The sequence below is a fragment of the Anomalospiza imberbis genome, chromosome 24 (assembly GCF_031753505.1).
Source record: "Anomalospiza imberbis isolate Cuckoo-Finch-1a 21T00152 chromosome 24, ASM3175350v1, whole genome shotgun sequence".
NCBI classification, from domain to species: domain Eukaryota; kingdom Metazoa; phylum Chordata; class Aves; order Passeriformes; family Viduidae; genus Anomalospiza; species Anomalospiza imberbis.
The window spans coordinates 3,111,634-3,132,815 of NC_089704.1; the positions used below are offsets into that span (position 1 = coordinate 3,111,634).

General features: G+C 48.4%; 1 protein-coding gene and 1 long non-coding RNA gene across 4 annotated transcripts in view; one reads left to right on the plus strand and one right to left on the minus strand.

The window, feature by feature from the left end:
* LOC137462055 (opioid-binding protein/cell adhesion molecule homolog) overlaps window positions 1-21,182 on the minus strand; it is a 342,323-nt gene that overhangs the window by 181,675 nt on the left and 139,466 nt on the right. The gene's annotated exons all lie outside the window — the stretch shown is intronic.
* Window positions 1,066-3,251, plus strand: LOC137462039 (uncharacterized). The gene is made up of 3 exons (XR_010993559.1): window positions 1,066-1,228; window positions 2,313-2,472; window positions 2,898-3,251. It is a non-coding gene; the product is annotated as an uncharacterized lncRNA (long non-coding RNA).

Genomic DNA, 21,182 nt, shown 5'->3' on the forward strand with positions numbered 1-21,182 from the left:
TCTAATCCCTGCCCATGCCTCCGCCAAAAATCACTTTGCCTAAATTCAGGGAGGGGGAACTGCTGAGCCCCTCTGCACCAGCGAGGAGCTGGAAGTTTTCTGAGGCCTGCAGAGATGCAGCAAGGATCAGGTTTTCCCCTCACATACATCTCCCTCTCCCTCCTGCCGCCTCTCATAAAGGGGAGAGATGTCATCTGACAATTTCTCAGTGGGGAAAAAAATGGAAAAGAGAAGAAAAAGAGGGGTTTTATCTACTTTAGGTTATATTTTTATTGCTAGCCGTGACTGTAACATTTGCTGTGATTACCAGATTAATCACCAGATTGCAAAGCCCATTAAATAAAATCAAGTCGGACAGTTGAGGTGTTCTAAGAGCGATGTCCCTCAGAGCGTGTCCCAGCATGCTTCTCCCTCGTCCTTTCTCTCCCTGACACTCAGCTTGAGAGAAAGACCATTCCCCAGCTAGGACAGAAGGGAAAACAACATTCCCTCTCACCTGATCCCTCCGCAAAGGCCAGCCAGCTGTATTCCAACACCACCAGCATCACCTCTCCCCTGTCCAAGCTCTATTTGCCAACCCTGCACATCATCAATTAGGGTGATGGACAGCACAAACAGGTGAAGATGTGTTTCACAACCCTCGGCTCAGGTCTCTGCAAATGAGCGCTGTAGATCTCCCCTTCTCCTAATGCCACCTGTCAAAGCCTCCCCTCTTCCCGGGAACAGGATCCCGCATCAAAGCGCAGTTAAATGGGGTGTAAATGCCTCTTTCATGCACAGAAAATGGGCTGGTTGGCAGTAATAGGGGGAACTGTAAATGCTGTCAGCGGCTACATTTTGTTTATTGATTTACACCGTGTAATGGGTTGACTCGATTTGAATCATATACACAGGTGTCATGTCCCATTCATCGCCATCGGATTTAATAACCACAACAGTGCACCGCCGAGCTCGGCTCTGCAGTGGGCACAGAAACTGCCCAGGAGCACGGGGATCCCAAACCCCTGGGGTCTGTGAGCTCACAGCAAAGCCAGAGGTAGGAGATGGGCACCAGGGCTCACCCAGCCATCCCCTACAGTCACAGAGTCACAGAATGGGTTGGAAGGGACCTTAAAGATCATGGCAGAGGGGTTGGAATTTGATGGTCTTTAAGGTCCCATCCAACCCAAACCATTCTGGGATTCTACGCTCTAGTTCCAGCCCCACAGCCCTTGTGATGTTCATTGTGGTACTGGGGAAGTTTTTATGATTGCCCTGGGGTTTGGGCTGTACAATTCCTTGTAGACACACACAGATGAAGCCGTTCACAACCCTGGAACACCTTCCAGAACTATCCATCTCTGTTGGTACAACCCAAGTGTGAAAATTGCTCCTCCACCTTTGCAGAACCTTCCCAACGGCCAGGAGCCCACAGCACCAAGGGAGAAGGGAAGGGATGAATTCCCGTTGCTTAAACTCTACCTGCACCGTCCAAATCCCAGGCTGAGTTCACCTAACATGGAAAAACCAAGGGATTTCTCCCTTCTGCATTGCGTGTCTCTCGAACAACACAGAGGAATCAAACCCTGTTGCTTAATTTCTGCGGCATCTGCCAGGCTTCCCCCCCCTCCAAAAAAAATAAGGAATCCAATCAAGAGCCTCTGAGCGTGCCACCCCAGCGGTTACGATGCCAATTAGGAGAGACTCAAGCATTCAAATGGCCAAGCAAAACAAGGCAAATGACAAGTAATTTAAACCCTGCTGGGCACTCTCCGACGAAGCCGGCTGCCGTGTCGCAGTGAGCTGCGGCACTTGCTAATTAGTAACCACTCAAAAGCCTGTAAATAGCCCTAAAACACCCTCCGAGTGCCGACAGCGATGGGCTGTTAGGTTTATCCCCGCTCCTAGGTTTATCCCTGCTCCCATCATCTCAGGGTCCCACAGCCACCTTCCCTGCTCAGACAGGAACACGGGTACAGCAGGATGATGTGTCCCGTGTAAACGTGTGGCAGGGACAAAAATGGAACATTGCATGTCCTGGGACTGCAGAGATCCCTTCCCCTTCCCAAACCTCCATAGCAAGCCAGAGGTGCCTCTGCAGAAGGGGCAGGGTCGCTCCCAAGCACGGCAGTGACACAACTGCACAACCAAGCCCCAAATCCTTCCTTTCCTCTGCTCTCTTCCTCACCACGTGAGTAGAGGGAGGCCGAGATGGCATTGCCTCCATTTTTCTCAGGTCACGAGTCCCCTCGAAATACCATCACTCGGAGCAATGAAGCTGTCACATTTTGTATTTTTAGTTTTTCAAACCTTATATTTCATTTTACTGCCAGCTGCTGAAAAGGATGAGCAAAAGGCCAGAGCAGGGAGCAAAAAATCAATACGCCGCAGGAAGACAGAAGATCTGTTTCTATTCTTCATCTCTGATGCTGGGTACCCAGGGAACAACACTGCAAACAAGGCTGAGGGCTACTGCCCTCCTGCTCAAGCCAGGTCCTCCGATTCCCCACCCCAGTTATCCCAGAGAGGGACACACTCACTGCCAGAGAAGGGGATGGCTCTTTGGAAAATGCTTTCCCTACATGGATAAAGCTGAGTGAATCCTATATGGGTGGTAGGTAAAAAAAAACCAGCCCTAAGGAAGGGAGGACTGTATTAATTTCTCTCCAAATCCTCCAAATTTCTCTCCTCAGATTTCTCCTCTAACTCATCCCACACAACCTACACATTCCTGTTTCCCATGCTGTCCATGGGATTCCCCTTGCCTGCGCATCATCAGCAATCTCACCCCAACTTTCTGCTTGGAGCTGCTCATTGTCAACACCCTCAAGTTTCACCTGTTCCCTTTATCTTCTCTTGCTCCCTCCACATTGGGGGTGAGGTCCCCAGAAGTCTCTGTGAAGCCACCTTGGCACCAGGGTCCCTCAATGCCACTCTGGCTCCTCTGCACAGGCTGAGGAGTCACTTGTGCTCAGCCACTTCATGCTCTGCCAACCTGCTGCTTGTGCAGTGCGGGAACGTATTGGACACGTCCAGACAAATCAGGCTCCCCTCGACAGGCTCGACAAGGGAGCCAGGAGCTACAGGAGCTCTCCGAGTGGAACAGAAATGAAGGGAATGGCATCCCAGGCAGTAGAAGCATCTCTCAGAAGATAAACCAGCTTTGCTCACAAGCAAACCTGACCTGAAGGGGTTGGAAAGGCCTTTCAGGTCACAGGAAGATGTAGATATGGGTTTTCTAGGTGTGTTGAGGAGGTGGAGGATGAACAAGATGCAGGCATCATCCTTTCAACAGCTATGTGATGCATCCAAAACACCTCAAAAACGAGCTGATACAGCAATTGAATAGGTGAAGTCCTGAAGAGCAGCAGGATGTGATGGCTGGTATTAGCCCAGATGGTAACACCATCCATCCATCCATTCCTTCCACAGGGGCCCCCTTCCAGCAGGAGCCTCCCTATAAATCAGGGGGTGAGGAATAAGCATGGAGCATCGGAACTGCAGAAGCAGCAGCACTGCAGTCATAAATCAGGATCTAATTCAATCTTGTGAGATGCCTCGTTTGATTAATTTATGTCAGCATTTTCTCTTCCACCGGCAGCTGCTGTCCCTCCCTGCATCGCCTCTGCCTCCACGCTCCTCTGGACAATCCAGCAGGCTCCAGGCAGGAGGGATGGCCAGGAGGGTACACAGCCAGGCCCTATCCAAAGAGATCTCCATGGGACTTGACCAAGCCTGACCTCTTCTCCTCTGCCAAAACCCCTGGATATAATGGTTACACCCACCTGCCACCCCAGGGCATGGCCACCGATGTTCTTTGGTCACGGACCTGTTTGATGGAAGATACTTTTGAACACCTTCCCAACATGGTAGAGACTCCCTGTGATCCACATATTGCTCTCAGCAACAGAATCCAGCATCAATATATAAAAAAACCTCTGTCCTTTAAAATGGGGGGTGATGGGGTTGTTTTTCACAGGAAAACCAAATGCCTGTTGCCACCTTAAAATAAAGATGGACCTTATTGAAAATCCAGATGCTTCATCTGAGCCACACTTTCCTGGGGGAAAGAAATTACTGAACTAAATGAACATGGAGCAAGGAAATAAAATAATACCCATGCTAGCTGTCCCTGCTGAATCTCCAGTAATGAGAGTCTGATCAAGTGCTGCATAAATTAACTGGTGTCTCAAGAGAAGAGGGTGTAGGAGCAACATCCGCACTGACCCAGCAGCCTTAGCCTCAGCCTTGCCTGGAAAGTGTCCTCCCTGAAAGCACATTACACCCTCCAAACTTCTCTCTGAACCACTCATTTATTTAGGAAGGAGGTAGGAGACAGCAAGAGTGATACTTGGGCCATCTGTTTGAGCTCTCCCTCCTCCCTCCCTGCACAAAAAATTAGCAAGAGCCTGCAAGAAGCAATGGTACATGTTTAATTCAGTCCTGCAGAGGGCTGGAGCCATATTTTGGGCTTGGCCTCCTCCGTAACAAAGGTTTAAATAAATCACTGGGTCAGAGGTGCAGAGATACCAGACACTGATGCACATGGCCATTGCTCTTGTCCTTCAAGAACATTCCCTCTGCCAGATCCCAGAGCCAGGAGCTGACACAGGCAGTTCAATAGCTTAACCTGGTGCAGCCTGGTTAGCATCAAAGGGAGCTCAGATAAAGCTTCCTGTGAAATGCATGGCTTTGTTCAGAGCAGCCAAATCCTGGTGGTGATCAGTGCCAGGTGCTGGGTTGGAGGATTTGGGCTCTTTGCTCCCCAGGGGCTGGCAGGAGTTTGCTGGAGCAGTGGAAGATCAAGCTGCTCTGGCACTGCAGAGGCAGAAAACAGACTGTAAAAAATCTGCTGAACCCGAGGAGCTCCAGGCAGCCTCATCCAAGCCAGAAGGTTGTAAACCACAGGGGCTGGAGGTTGACACTCTGCCCGAGGAGCCCCTTCCTGAAACCTCACAGCTTGGGTGACGGAGAAGGTGGGAAGATGGCTTGGTAGCCTAGGGACAGCTGTGCCTGCTGGGTCACTGTGTCACGGACAAAACCCTGTGGATTCACTCACATGCTCCATCCCTCAACACAGCACTGGAGAGGCCCAGCTAAGGACACTGTGCCAGGATGCTGTCAGCCCAAAAGCCAAAACTGCTCATGGGCCCTCACTGAAGAGAGACCGATGTGATGGCAATGTTCCTACAACACTTCTCTTCCCAGAGAGCTTTCACCATGCAATGCCCCAGCTAAATTCTGGCTCTGTACTGGACTACCAGCCTGAGGCAAAGCTATCTGAGCACCTGTACCATCCTATTGTCCTTCCGCATGCTTCACCCCTCTCCGGAAGTTTGGGGCTATAAGGAAGGAGATAATCCTAGGGGAAAAATGCTGCTCTTCTCTTTTCACCCCCAGCTCAAGGCAAAGAACAGCCTTGCTCTTCCTGCTCCAGTCCCACAAACTCCTGCTTCAACCTCTTCCCTCTTCACCTTTGCTCTCACCTGCTTTAACCTTCGCATCCTGGGAGTCGGTTCCCACTGCCCTCCCAAGGGGCTCTGGTTCTGCTGCCCTTCCCCAGACTCCCCGCCAGTTCCTCTTCAGAGGAGACTCCACTCTCCTGCTATGTATCCGAGCAGCAGCAACTTGCAACGTTTGGAGCGGTTTCAGAACATCTTCACTGACAATTTCCTCAAAGGCCACTCTTCAAACGACGACGAACCGGCCTTGATCTCCTCCGCGGAACAGCAGGAGTCGGACTGAGCCTGTCCTCTTAATTGGTGTTACTCTCCCATTATTTCCAGGCTGGTAGAAATCCTGCAGACTCCTTTTCTGGCTGGTGGGCAGAATGGGATTTCCTCAGGACTTAGCAGGGAGCAGCACTCCGAGGCACTGCTAACTCAGAACACACCTCCCCGGGGAAGAGACATGAAGCCAAGGGCTTACAGGCACTGTCATTTCACGCCTGCCTTGGAGTGCAGCAGAGATGGCTCTGAACAGTTTGGGAATGCCATCCATTCTTCAAGCCACAGACAGGCCTGCAGCACCCAAATTGGGTCAGGGCATGCTTTCAGACTAAGGTAATTCCTCACAAACTGAACTGGTTTTCATATGTGTTATTCACGTTCAGTCTTGGCTAAAAGCTGTCTGAGTTTCCAAGGTGGATAATTTCAGGCATTCTGGGAATCAAAGATGTGATGTCTCCATCACTTCCAGGCTTGCACACGACAAAATCAGTGTCCAACATTTGCCATCAACAACTATGAACATGCCCCAGCACAACTGACCCTGAAGCTCTAGCACTGCTTTTTCCTGAGCAGAGGGAATAAGATAGCATCTTTAAACCAGATGTACCAAGGTCTGCTAGCATCCTAGTCCAGCCCACTGGAAAGAAATTCCTCCAAATTTGAGCAAAATTGGAGGCAAGGAAAACCCCTTCTGTTAGCAAAGTGTTAGGACAGAGTTATGTCCTCACAGGCAGCAAGGACAACATGGAAGTGGACTTCCAAAGGTTGCATTATTTACACTGAAGGCTCAGCCAAGTTTGAGACAGATCTATTCATTTTAAATCAATGTAATATTTATGACAGAGCACAAAAGATTATGGGCCAGAACCTCAGCCAGTGTAAATCAGCACACTACTTGACCTAGCTGAGGACCCAGTTCTGGCTGTTGGCTTTTAAAACTCTATTTCTCTTCAGCTCTCCAGCTCCTGCCAGCCACATGTGGGTAAAAAAAAAAGCCAAAAATATGGGGCAGACAGAGACCTGTTCCCATGGTCAGGGCTGCAACAATAGTGACCAAAGGTGAGGAGATCTGAGAGGCGCCCACCCGGAAGGGTCTGGGAGCAAGTGAAACAGCTAAATAGAAGGAGAATTTAAGGAGTAGTTGATACCTCAGGTCAGGAAATCCTCCTTTTGTGAAGTGTACCATCCCCACAGAGTTCAGGGATGGGGAGTGGGAGTGGAGCTCCACAGGACTCCCCATTTCTGGTGGAGCCCAAGTGCTCCATGTAAAGCAGCCCTGATTCCATAACCACATGCCAAGGATGCAGAGGTACTGCCTATAGGCAATGGGAAACCATACCACCTGATTAATTTATTTAAACTTTTTATAGATTTGGCAAGATTTACCAGGATTTGCAGGCCTCTGCCGGTCCCCCCATCTGCCCTAAGCTGCCTCTCCCCTGATTTTGGAGGCTGCCTGCAAGACAGAGTGGAGTTTCTGTATCTTAGTCTCGACAATCATGCTGATGTAGTTCCCATGTCTCCTGTTGCTTCTACGCCCTTGAGATGAGGAATTTTGATGATGTTCACCCGATCATCCTCACGTAACCCTAAGTGCTGCTAATCAAACGAGCAATTAGAGCAGGATGCTTCACTTCCACAGCCCTATAACTGAGCATTCCCTGGCAGCTCGCTCTGAAAAGACACGGTGATGGATAACAACTCCATATTACTTATTAAACACCTAATACAGCTTGAACGGTTCTGTTTACTGAAGAGTGTTAATCTTAATGAAAACAATATTTGAGGCAGACCGGCAAGGATAATTCTCTACCCTTTTATCCAGGGATCTCAGAATACAGAAACAGTAATTGATCCTCACAGCATCTCTGTGGGTATTACACCTTTTTAAAAGGGTAAACAGAGGCACGGAGAGGTTAAATGGTTTGTACAAAGTGCATTTGCTTCTTGGAGAGTGTTGGTAATGCAGTCCCCGAGCCCTCAGGAAAGCCAGAGAAGCATGTCTCTAACAAGAGAGGTCTGTGGCTTTTTATCCCCCTTGCCTCTGACAAGGCTGGTTTGAGCTCTGCGATGACGGAGGAGCTGAAATGGGTCTTCACAGAATTCAGAGCAGGAGGAGACCCACAAGGAAGCTCCTCGTTTTATCAGGAGAGATCAAAACGCAGTGGGGCTCTAAACGCTTCTGCTTTGGCACACAAATCAATCACTGACTGACTGAGATGTGCAGACAAAACCCTTTCCAGGCAAGAGATCATCCCAGGCCCTGGGCACCTGTCTCCCAAGTATCTGGGACTGGGAACCATCAGGTACACCTGACTGGACCAGCATCCCAGTGCCCAGGGCTGCCAGAGCATCCCCTCTCCCACTGCCCGGGCCAAGGACACTGACACAGGCAGGGCTGGTGGGAAGGGAGGAAGGAGAGCTGGAACTCCCTTAACCCAGAAAATTCATTTTGCTCTCCTTCACAGTCTTTTCTGCCCTGTCAAGCCAGGAGAGGGTGTAAGATAGGAAGAGGCACGACAGAGTATAGAAAACACTGCCCTGTGGCACATTCTCCATGTAATTTTCCAGCTCTAAGAGTTCACAGGCTGCCTCTGGAGTGAAAGAGATGTCAAGGTTCATAATATTTTCCTATTTTCAAGATAAATACTCTTTTACCATCCCAAAGCCTTCACTATCTACTACTTAAGTCCATCTCATAAAATTCATAAATCTTTCCCAAAATATCCCCCAGCCAGAAAAGCCCAGGTTAGTCTCAATTCTAAGCAATGCACAAACCCTTAATGACAAGCTCCTGATAACAAAGGCACTCTGGCATCAATCTATCAATCCACAGGCTGGCAAAAAGCACCTTAAGAGGAGGAAAGGGGACACACAGAGCCAGAGCTGAATCACCAATTTCATTAGGACAATCACCATCCAAACGCCTTCACATTTGCGTAGGATTATTTGATTTCCCCCAGCACTGAAAGGCCTTTTATTACACACAAACAGCACCATAACAACAGGCCTGGAATGGGAAGGAGAGCCATCTAAATTAATATTGCTCCTGAGTTCTGAGTTCCTCTGCCTGTGTCAGTCCTCTGCATATGAAGGGCAGGTTTGAACACTTGCACCATGTCACCAAAGTGACACTTATACATCTAGATGCTCTCATATATGCACTCATGCACCCAATTCTTTATCAGGAATTTAATTTCACCCAGGTATTTTCCTGATACTTTGGCAGGTGCTTATTATTTAAAGTTCTTTATCTGCTTTAGTGGAACTTCTCTCCCTGAGACCCCAAGCACACCCAGGCAAAACAACAGAAAAACACCCAAACGCAGCATTCCAAATGGGTGCACAGACAGAAGGTCTGGCAAATCTGGACATTTCCAACATCAGTATCTTGGGAGATGGAGACTGAAACAAATTGTTCTTAGCCCAGAGTAATTTCACGAGATTTTATCCATACAGCAAAGTCACTTTCCACCACTGAAAACGATTTTCTGCCATGCCTGCAGATATCACCAGAGCACTCTCAGCTCCTGCAAGTCTTGCAACTCAAGAGGGGAATTGTGGACATGCAAGTCACGTCCACCCGGATTTAGCTCCCACAGCCTGGGAAACACATCCCCTTACAGGCCCAGAGCTGACAACCTGTTAGCACCACGTATTAGCCTGATCCCAGGTGGGATCTAACCCGCTGCAGCTCTGGGCTCTGCTGCTGGGAGAGACAGGGAAAGGCAGAGACAGCGGCTCAGGGATGGATGCTCAGCAGGAACGAGGCAAAGCAGCAGCAGAGTATTTACATGGGCACAGCAGCATTAATGACCTTGCAGTTTGCACTCGTCCCAGGTCCTGACTGTAGACCCCCATCCCTGCTGGATCAGCCAGCCCCACTGAGAAATGAACTCCCATCCCTTTTCTAATGCAGCAGGAAGTCTAAATAAGTGCTTTCCACACATTCTGGGCTTGTGTACACACAGTTCCTGTACGAGCTGTACTGGCTCAGCAAGAAAACAGCACAGCCCAGTGCGAGGGATGGAGTTATTCTGCCATAAAGGCGCTGTGTCAGGGATAGCTTGTTTGCACATGCATAGAGAAACATGCCAGGCAGCCCTGACTGCAGGCAGCAGCAAAGGCTATCCATTATTAGGGAGTCTGGGAATAAGCCTTCTTCCAGTGGGAAAAGAGCAGGTACCTCTGGCCAAGGTTCACAGCCCCAGGGGATACCCGAAAGGTGGTGCAGTCCCAGGGAGGAACCCCACTTTTTCTCACCCCTCCCTGCAATGCAAAGCTTTCAGTTCTTCCTAAAGCCTCCAAGCCTCTTCCAAATCTTCCAGTCCTTTCCTGATATGATGCTGGCACTCACATCCCTCTCCCTGCCCAGCACATTCCTCCCCTCCCCTCTGTCACTCCACCTGCAGCAGCATCCCTCTCTTGTATGTGTTTTGCTGGGGAACTTGTAGGGCTTGTCTGGCTAATGAAAAGCTACTTTGGATCCCCCTTTGGGCTTTTCAGGAAGGATTAGCAAGGTTTCTCCAAAGCAGACACAGCAAGACAGTGTGTTTCTCTAAATACATCAGGGACTTCTCCGGTGCTTGGCTTTGGCAGGGGCTAAGTGCAGATGTCTCACAAGTTGTCTCCTTGCTCGGGTGTACAAGCAGGAAGGTGCTGTCAGGAATTGATAGAGGGCTGCTCGGGTTCTGCCTCTCTGGGGTGCTGCACAAAATAGCGAGTGAAAACTGTTACCTGCTGACAGCTCTGCCCAGGCTCACTCAGAACAACATAGGCTGCCAAGAAGCTTCCCTGCTGAAGATGCTGATACTGGCACTGGCTGTGCAGCCCTGGCAGGGAGGGCAGCAGAGCCCAAATAATCCTCTGCACTCCACAGAGCCACCAACTCACCCTCCTATGTGCCCCCAGAGCAAGACCCAGGAAGGGCCACTCACTGCTTGCTTAGGAAGCACAAACACCAGCTTAACTTGGCATTTCCCTGATCTCCCAGACAGCATCCATGGCCTTTCTCTCAGACCCTGGCACAAAATGAAGTGAATTTCCTGTGGTGAAGCAGCAAAACCATGGCAGAGCTGGGCTCAAGGCTGACCTCCAGCTCCACAACCTCCTCAGGACACCAGGTCTTTAGGGGACCTGTGCAGTCCTAAAACTGGTGCCATTCCCAGTGATCCTCTTGGCCCCACACAGCCTCAGAGCTGCCTTGTATTTCTCATTTGGAGTAAATGGGGCAAGCAATTAGCTTTCTCAACAACCCTTAGGGGAAGCTGCTGTTGGCAGGGGTAATTGAATGTTATCCCAGTAAAACAAGGAGGGGAACAAGATGTGATAGCCATATCATTTCAAAATAGGCTACACACAGGCCATTCATCCCTCTCTCTCGGGGCCTGGCTTTGTTTGAGCAAGATTATGAACTCCCCTTCAGAAGAGCTTCATCATTTCCACATATTTCCCATTGGCCATGGGCAGGCAGGATCAATAAAGATATAATCCGAGAGACAGCTGCAAACACAAAAGTTCCTAATGAATTCCCAACCATCCAGGCAGCCCAAACACGCATCCCGTCAGCTGGGAATTTGTGCAAAGCCATCACTCCGACACGCTTAAAATTTCCCCATGGAGGGCAGGACCAGAGGCAAGACAGTGGTTCCTAGTCCATCTCAGAGTCCAGCGTTACCCCTGGAGTAATTACTCCTCCAGACATCAACACCTCCAGCCAGGGGAGAGACTGGAGGCACAGGAAGGTATATTTGAAGAAAACACTATGGAAAGGGCCTGGCAGTGTGGCCTTGGGGACAGAAAGTTGATGTGTGGCTAATAAGGATGAGTCAGTAGCCCAGATTGTTCCCTCCAGTGCAGCTAATTCACAGGCTCTATCTCTGCTACCACTTTTCCCCTTCTTCCTTTCCCTAGCTCCTCCCTCTAAATGCAATTTAGCATCTCAAAAAGTACATGTTGTCCCATGATCTAAATAGTTTTACTCCAGATGTAGCAAGGAAAAAATAAATACACATGGATTTATGTGTTCTTAAATTGTACTGGACAATTTGACATCTCTTTAGAAGGTAAAAGTTGCACTGAGGGGGATAACTGGAGTTTTATTTCCTCTGTTGGGCCACAACATCTCAGAGCTGCTAATAAGTTAAAAGCCAGCAATCCAAAATTCTCTGGGTTTTTTGTGGCAAAACACATTTTACTGGTGGTTTTCCACGTTTTTGTAAAACCTCCTTTTGGAAAATACACAGCAAAACTTTCTAAGCCCTCTGGGGAACGTGGAATATTTAATTCCCATTCAAACGAAGCACGAACCCAAAATCCCAGGTGGGTTTGTAAATTCCAGTTAAACTGTCCTGACTTTGCAGTAAGTCCATTGCTCCCCCAGAGGACCCTGTGGATCTACTGCCACTATTTAGGTGAAAAACTCCTCTGAATGATAGAGATCTGTCATTTTCAAAAGCTGAAGGAACGAGATGCTTATCCCAGCTTCCCAGAAGTCATTTTGTGTGCATGCAGAACCGCAGATATTTCCATCCCAGCTCACTCACATCCCTCACCCACACCCACAACAGCTGAAAAGGGGGAACTCTTCCCTTTTGGAGCCACGTCTGGTCAACAAAACATCTTTAATGGACTACCAAACAGCAGGTTTAGTCAAGAAATTGATGCACTTGGTAGCAGATTGATATATAATATATCTGCATAAATACAGAGAGACGCAGTGCAATTACAGGGGTCTGCCAGGAACAAGAATAAGTACAGGGGAATTTGAGCAAAGCCCTGCAGCTAAAGGTCCAAAGATCTGTCATTTTACTTACAGTGAGCGCAAGAAAGCCTCTCCAGGCAGCGTTACATCAAGGCAGGGCAGATAAAAACACAGGAGGTCTCTCATTTTGCCTTGTAACACAGAGATTAAGCAGCATGCACATGGCCTCCAACCCCTGGGCAAAGCCACGTGTCTTGGGTCGAGGGCAAAGACAGAGTCTGCAGCTCCTTGTACTCACTCACTGCTTTCCAAGCCCTTCCTGACCCACCAGCCAAGCCTGGAGTCTTAGACAGCAAATACTTCACTCAGTAAAGGTAATTTGAATGCCCCAGTGACTGGGATCATGCAGCAGCCTTTGCTACCACTCCTGCTTCCCCAAAAGTTTACAAATGATGTTAGTGAGGGCAGTGGATCACAGGAATCAATAAGTGCTCTGCTGCAGTTTGTACTGAGCTAATAAAAACACTCAGCACCAGGCACGGGCCCTGCTTGCAAACACTTGGCTCTGACTGACTCCAGCAGCTCCTCGGTTAGACAGGCATGGACCAGGAGAGCAGGAGGTCACGTCAGCATGGGCTCCAAGGTAATGGGGCTGCTGTGCCAGCTTGAAACCAGCGGCTCAGGGAGGAGAACAATGCTAAAATAGCAGGAATCATCTGCTGTTTCCTACTACCATCCCTCCCGGACTCCCTGTGAACTTCATTAACACTTATTTGCTGAGGTAGGTGTTGGATTTCCCAGCTCTGGCCCGTGGGTATCACTCCTTCCTGCAGTAAGGAAGTGGAGCCTTTCAGAGATCTGCTACAGGCCCTTTTTAGGTACATGATGAGAAGGATTCAAGTGGCAGCCCAGGACGCTTTGAAATCAAACACCTTCTCTTCTTTTCTAGGTGTTGCTGTGATTTTTTTGAATGGCCACAGTGTGCCTGCAGCGAGAGCTCACGTACCTAGCAGTACTCAATTTAGCTATATGAATAGCATTAATTACTGAGCGGTTAAATGACTTGCTCAAAGTCAAAATGAATCAGTGGCAGTGCCAGAGAAACAACCCAGCAGTCCTGGCTCCAGGTCCTTCACACCTGACATCAGATCTCAGCGCTCCAGCTGCCTGCTTGGGTGATATTTAGGGACTTAATTGCACACCACCATCAGTCTCCCTGCTCTGGGTTTCAAGGCTCAGGCAAAGCTGATCCCCAAGTATCCAGAGGAAAAGGAAGTTCCTGTGTTTGAAAGGCTGCTTTGTCACCAGCTCCTCTCCAAAGTTAGCTGTCAAGAGCATCTGGGCTTTTGGCTGGATCGCTCGCTGATATATGAGGAGCATGTTGAACATGTGCTGCCTGCAGTTGGTACAAGGTTCTTTGTCAACCCAAGCATTGCTTAAGTGCCCATAATAGGGAACAGGTTGCCCAGCCATTCCTCCTCCCGATATTGATTATGGGGGTATAATACTGCACAGAGCAGCAGCAGCTGTCTGTCACCGCCTGGATATTCCGCATAATAAAGCACTGCAAGTTCCTTCTCCCGAGCAGTCATTACCCACTGCACCACAATGGCTCCTGCAAACAAGCTGTGCTGGCTCAGCCTCGCCACAGGCAGCCCCAGCTTAAAACTAGCCGTAAGTTTCTAGTCCAGTATCCTGGGTAATCCCTGTGGAGCCACAGGAACATTCAGGAAGCTGTATGAAGAAGTCTGTGTATGCAAAGAGGCGAAGAGAACAGGCAAAATTTGCTCATCCTCATTTATGGTAACAGCAGACACCATCAACTCTGCATAAGTAGTGTCACAGCAACTGCATTGATCCCTGTGTTACACGAGATTGGCACCCCGTCCACTTCTCTATGAAATCTTAATGCCAGCACACTCTCTCACCTCTGCTTGACTTAAGCTCTTGGGTTTAGTCCTACAAGCACAGAAGAAAAACCAAGCGGAGGTTGCAGGCTCCCTCCTGCCCTACTCTAGCACTCCTCACAAAGCTCCCCACATGCATTACAGCAACAGCTGGAACGAGCAGCTTTTGTGCCAAGTTCAATACACACAGAGGAACAAAATCTTTTACCAAAGCTGCCTGCAATCAGAGGAGAGGAGTGAACAAAATGATGTGCTGCTGGGGAAGAGAGAGGCAGACTGTAAAGCCATTTGCTGAAGGTCACGCAGTCAGGGCTGCGACAGAGCAGGGCTGAGTCCTGAGTCCCAGGTTAATTCCTCAGCCTCACCACTTTACAGATCCCACATACATTTGGGTTTACCTCTTTTTGAACTCCTTCCAGAGGCTGCAAATGTCTGCCATGGTCCTGAACTTCTCTCCCAGCAGGGGATGGCTCTGCCTGCACAACACTGAGACCTTCAAGCAAATGAAACCGGGAGACACTGAAAGGAAACACTGGGGTACCTTTAACCACCTCTGCTCCTCCCAGTTTTACCAACAAATGGTTTCCACAAAGGTGATCTCTCTTGGGAAGCCAGACAGAGGAGCTGGAGTCTCCCAGGGGAAGGCTCCTGCATCCCTACATCTCCACCTCCACGGACAGAACCATCCCTAACTACTCCATATCCTCACATTTGCCCCTGGATGAAACCACGGCTCATTTTGCCAGGCTGTCACTCAGCACATTGTTCATTACAGGGAAATGAACTCTGTTCCCGAGCGTCAGGGGGACAGAGAGTAATTGGGTTCTGTGCAGCCTTTTCACTTAATTTACTCAAGTTGTATTTATTTCTTACAGAATTAGGTTTTAGTGGCTGACGGACAAGACATCAGTGAAAGACAGTGGCAAACAGATGGGATAATAAACCTGGAGAGGGAAAAATTATGCCTCTCCATCTCTCCTTTTTTCTTTCCCTCGCTGTCTCAGTCATCTCTGCCACTCTTTCATCCTTTTATAAGGAACATGGAGGGCTGCTGCTAAAAAGCTCTACTTCATCACCATGTGGCTTTGTAAAGGTAACCTTATTATCTAAGTTCATCCCAATATGGAAAAAAGGATATTTAGTGTGGGTTAAAACATGCCAGCAGAACAATCTGCTGAGTTTAATGAAATGAAAACATTTGCAAGAACCTATTGATTGTGTTGACATTTTCAGCGAAAAATTATCAAAATGTTATTTTTGATAAGGTTGAAGTACTTCATTTCAACATATTATAATTATATCTGATATCCTTATGGAGAGAAATTCTGAATATAATATAAAAGTCAGAAGAAATTGCCTCAGACTGCCAGAATGAATCACTCTAACCAACACCAGACTTTCTCATATACTTACACTTGGGGCAAAGCAAGACCCCAAAAGGAAGAAATCCACCCTTTCCATTTGATTTTAAAGCCTTTTCCAGCAGCACCATCCTGTTGCAGAAAGGCAGGAGGGGAACATCATGGGATAACTAATTAAGCCCATTATCTCTGCCCCAGGAGGCAGGGACTACCTTTGATGGGCTGAACTCAGCACCTCTCATCTCCCATGGTCACAACACCCCTGGGTGCAGAATCCTGCGATATTGAATCCCTTCTCTGACTGAAAGTGGGACCTGAAGAGCAGCCACCAGCAAACCTGGTGCCACCACCACCTCAGTTTGCTCGGAGAAAGAGCAGGGGATGGCACAGGGGGCACAAAGCAGAGGAAGAGCACGCAGGGCTTCGCCTCACCCTGTGGCACCATAAATTATGCAGCTGCCTTCATCCATTATTCAGCATAATTTATTTTGAACATTTAGATCAGCAGTTTGTGTGAGGAAAAAAACAAAAGTGGAGGGGAAAGTAGGGAAAAAATAGGGAATTAAGTGAAGGAGAGAGGGAAGCACTGGAATGGATGGTCCAGTCATTAATCAAAGACAGGCAAGGAGACGACAGGATGAGAAGGAGCAGCTGGAGAACCACTTAAATAATAACAGGAGCTCCAATTCCCCCAGCCCTTGAGGAGCAGAGGGTGAATGAAAAGCCCTGTGCACACGGTAGTTTAGGGCTATTAACAGCTTCAGCCCCTCTCCCAAACCCAACCCCCCCCACACACCCAACAGAGAAGGGCTGCGAGGGCAGGGTGGTTCAGCAAAGAGTTTTCCAAAGGATGTTTTCCCCAAAAAACTCAGGGCAGCCTCCCAGGGGAGGACCTCACCCCTCATCTGCCTCTCTGAGCTCACCAGCCAGCCCTGATTTCAGAATTACAAATGTTTTCTGACACAGAAGCCTCAATGTATATTGGCATATTACTCCATGACTAATAAATTCAAGGAAATAACAACTTGCCCAGCAGACATGCCCCAAGCCTGAGACTGGTGAATTCAATGAATAAATTACTTCCATGATTTTTTCACTCAAATCTAACATGCTCAAGAGCAGCTGTCCCAGAGCCACGGCATTATCAGCAGCTCTGAGATACTTGGGGGCAAGAGGAAAAATGGTGACCACGATAAACTGGGCCGAGTTATCACCATGAAACATCCCTTACTGCAAACAGGAGGTGCCCTGGGTTTGCAAAAGTCTCACTCTGCCCAAGAAACAGCAGGTTCCTTTGCAAGCATCTCCTTCTGCATCTCAGGGGGCTTTTCAGACACTCATTCCAATCCTTTGGAGAGCAAGGAGTTGCCATCCAATGCTGCTGTGAGATCCTTGGGCAGCAGCAAGTGATGGATTCAGGTTAGGGGTGTTTGAAAAAAATCACAAGGGGTTGCAGGACCATTTACAGAGCAAATGCAAGTCATTCTCTGGAGGTGATCAATAAAAGTGGTTGCTTGTGCCTTTCGGATGTGTAGGGAACCATTGGCCTCATCTAACAAGAGCCGGTTTTGTTTGCAGATGAAAGGAAAAGGTTTCTATTCCCAAATTGCTGTGACACATGAGGTGCTCCTGAAAACCAGAACACCCACAAATTCCTTCCCCATCTCCAAACAGGTTGGGAACACACTGAAAAGGAGATGATTCGCATGGTAGCCATTCACATCTGGAGTGGGCACAGCAGAACTCTGCCCCAGCCAAACCCTCCTGGGTGCCACCGAGGCTTGGTGTGAGCTGGGAAAGCCACCAGAGCTTTTGAACAGAAAGCAAATGATTCCGTGCATGCCCCTCTGCTCCCATTTTTCCAGGCCATAACCCTGGAAAGGCAACATGCAGGACAGGGAAGGGGCAGGCAGGCTCCAAGTGAGCAAACACCGAAACAAGGAGGGGAAAGCTCCAAGTCTGGATGGCTCAGCAGCTGCTCTGCCGTCAGGATTGGCACCGCTGGAGCACAGGAGTGATGGCCCGGGCATGGAGCAGTCCCTGCCAGGGCTGCAGCTCCTCTCCTGAGGGCAGATCATTCCCACCTTTGCAAAGCTGTTGAGAGAGGGGTGGAAATGTGGGAATGAAGCCCTGGGCCACTGTGCACAGCACCAGGCTGGGGTGGTCGATGGGAGCCAGCTGGAGACTTTAATGTCCTGGAGCAGCTCTCCACAGCTCCTGCCTGAGAAGGGCACTCACTGCTGGTGAAGCCATTTTTCAAGTTGTCACCACTGCTTTCACAAAGAGTTACAAGGTCTCCTTCTCTCCGAGTAACCCAGAGGAAAAGATGCTGATGGTGTTTCAGTGGACAAGAAAGTTCCAGCTGGAGAACCAGGTACCTCCAGGGCAGGCACAGCAAGGAGTTTGTCACCACTCAGGGTTTAAAAGCCAAATTTAATTTGCTCTCATCCCTCTCCCCCCGGCCGTCTGTTTGTCAGTGCTCGCTTTGCAATGAGACCTCCTTCATCCCCACACCCCACCTACTCTTACTCCTCCTCTTCTCAGTTCCCGGGAAACTCAATTCAGTCTAAGCTGACTTTGAAAGCTTTAATGGGACCAGATGGTTCCATAAAATATAAATGCAGGGATAAAAATACCATCAGTCCTCTGAGCGATTAACTTTGGATCTACCCTGGCTGGGAAGGATTCAACTGAGCTCGCTGAACTGGCAAGTTTGCTGCCTTCCTCCTGCAGATGGGTTCATAAACTCTCTCTGTGCCTTTCATCTGCCTCAGGAGCAATGCCAGAGGTCTCTCCACTTCTTTATGGTCCTCCAGCCTCTTCTGAAGGTCTGGTCTGCCAACCTGTTTATGTGGCATCCAGTTCTTCCTCAAAGAGGTGTCACAAAGGGAGAAAAGCCATACAGGGTTCTCATAAAGGCCAAGTTATCAAATGCTTTAATTTGCTGCAGTAGACTATTTTGGGCAACACTGAATAGAGGAGATCCTTTCATATAATTTAAAAATATCGAGAAACTTTCATAAATTGAAAACCAAATTAAGACTAAAATTATCACCCAATTTCACTCAGTAATTTTTGCTGGCATGGAAATGATCATTCCATGCTTTCGAAGTGAACAGATAATTCCAGACTTGAAAGGCTCACTTCAGCAGTAAGTAAACTTGTTAAATTAGGGGTTTGAAAGTTATAATAAACTATCTGGATGAACGTGATGTGGCACAGTGTGGTTTTTAGAAAATAAAGTGTCCCTCTCTAATCTATCAGAGTCCTTTGAGGGAGGCAACAATACTTTCAAGAAAAGCTGTTATTATTTATTAGTCCTTCAAAAATGTCTTAATTAATAATAACCAGTACCCCTGAAGAAGCAGCAGGCTCCAAACATGAAAACCATCTTCCTGCAGATGCCTTGTGAAGGGATGTCACTTGAACAAGGAAACTGAACAGCAGCTGGAGAAGAACAGCAGCTTGTCAAGATCCGTACAAAGCAGGGATGTGGGAGAGTGAAAAATAAAAGCCAGATCTGAACCACGTCTCTCCCACTCCTGTATCAGGCAGATCCCAAAAATGACATTGATAGAGCCAGGGGGACACAGACCACACACAGATTAGCTGGATTTGAGTCACAATGGCTGAGAAAATCCTGCTTTAACAACGCAAACCCATATCCCAGAGCTCCTGAAGGGTTTATAACACTTGTGCTACACCTTTACCCTTTCACCTTTAGGAAAATGGAGCTTTCCCTACCCATCCTAGCTAAATCCAAGGTGTGCCCCTCCCACCACAGAGGAAACCCCCTCAAAGCTGACAGGAAAGCAGAGGGACAGAAAGAGTGAAAGGAAAGAAAGGAATGCCTCAAAATATGAGAAATGGATAGCAAATTAAATCAGGCAAGCCAAGGTGAAGTTTTAAATGGCATGGAGAAAAAAAGGTGTCAAGTTTGAAGCATTTGTGATACAAATGCTATTCATTTTAGTCAGGAGGAGAGGACTGTGGGAAATTCAACATTATCTAACACAGGCAATTAAGAAAACAATGACAGCTGAAATTTAATACAGACAAGTACAAGGTAATGCCTATCAAAAGCAACATTGCCAACAACTCATACACATTGATGGATTCTAACTTAATTGTAAGCACTCAGGGAAAGGAAAAAAACCCACACATCACTCTGGATAACTTAACAAAAACATCTGATCAACAGCCAGTGGTGACCAAGAAAGCAAGTCATGGAGAGAAAGGGAGAGAGAACAGTAAATGAAAATACTGTGGTGGTTTCATGGAAGAAAACAACATTCTCAGCTTGCAGTATCACCTTCAGCATTGGGAAGACAGAGGTGTGTAAGGATAATAGGAAAATAACAATGAAAAAATGTGGTCCTAAACACAATTCCATACCTAATGAAAAAGTTGTGAGTGGATCATTCAAGTGCATGAGGATGAGAAAGGAGAAAAACATTTCAAAACAAAACCAAACAAGTTTACGCGGTGCCTTATATTCATCCTCCCATAAGGAAAAGCACAAATTCACTGACACTGAAATCTGGAATAGACAGACAGTGAGTGTCCCAGCAGAAATGCCCAAACTGCCCTGGGAGCCTCGTCCAGGAGCTCCCAGTGGTGTAGGGAGCAATTCCACAGACCACAGGGATTATCAGGTGTGCTGCAATAACATCAGATGTGAACACAAATGTCAAATCCCAAAGACCCCTTTGTAGAATAAAAATCCATTAGGATCTGAATAGAGGCTAAATAAAAACCTCTGGGAGTCTGACCCATTTGTGGCTTTGGCCAGCCTGGTATTGATTTAATCACAGGTCCTTATACATCTTTGAGGCCAATTACCAATGGCTTGTATTCAGAAAAGGAAATTCTCCCTCAGTTTTCTCTTGGGAGGACTTTTCCCCCAAGCTCCCGAGGAAGCCAGGCATCCCTGTATCCCTGCCACGGCTGGAGGTAAATCAGGTGGTGCTGACGATGGGGGTGCTTTGCACAGAGGGTTTACCGGGGAAAGGCTGCAAATCAGAACAAACAGCACAGCCTTTCTCCTTCTCCCCGAGTAACCCCAGAGGAAAAGATGCTGATGGTGTTTCAGTGGACAGGAAAGTCCCAGCTGGAGAACCAGGTACCTCCAGGGCAGGCACAGCAAGGAGTTTGTCACCACTCAGGGTTTAAATGCCAAATTGCTCTCATCCCTCTCCCCCCCCCGGCCGTCTGTTTGTCAGTGCTCGCTTTCTGCTTCGCTTCGGCAAGGAAGCAGGATCCTTGCAGCATGCGGAGAGGATTGCATGCTGTGCTGCAGCAATAGCCCGGCTCAGCAGCGTGAGGCACTATTGATTCAGCTTTCAGCCACCGCAGAAAGCAGCGGCGCTGGCCTGATGTGACCCGGGGGGAGACATGACACAGCTGAACAGGGACTGGGTCCCTCCGTGCCACTCACAGGCAATTCCTAAGGTCAGCAGCTCAGGTGGAGCCCAGAGAGCCGTGCAAGAGAAGAACCACAGGA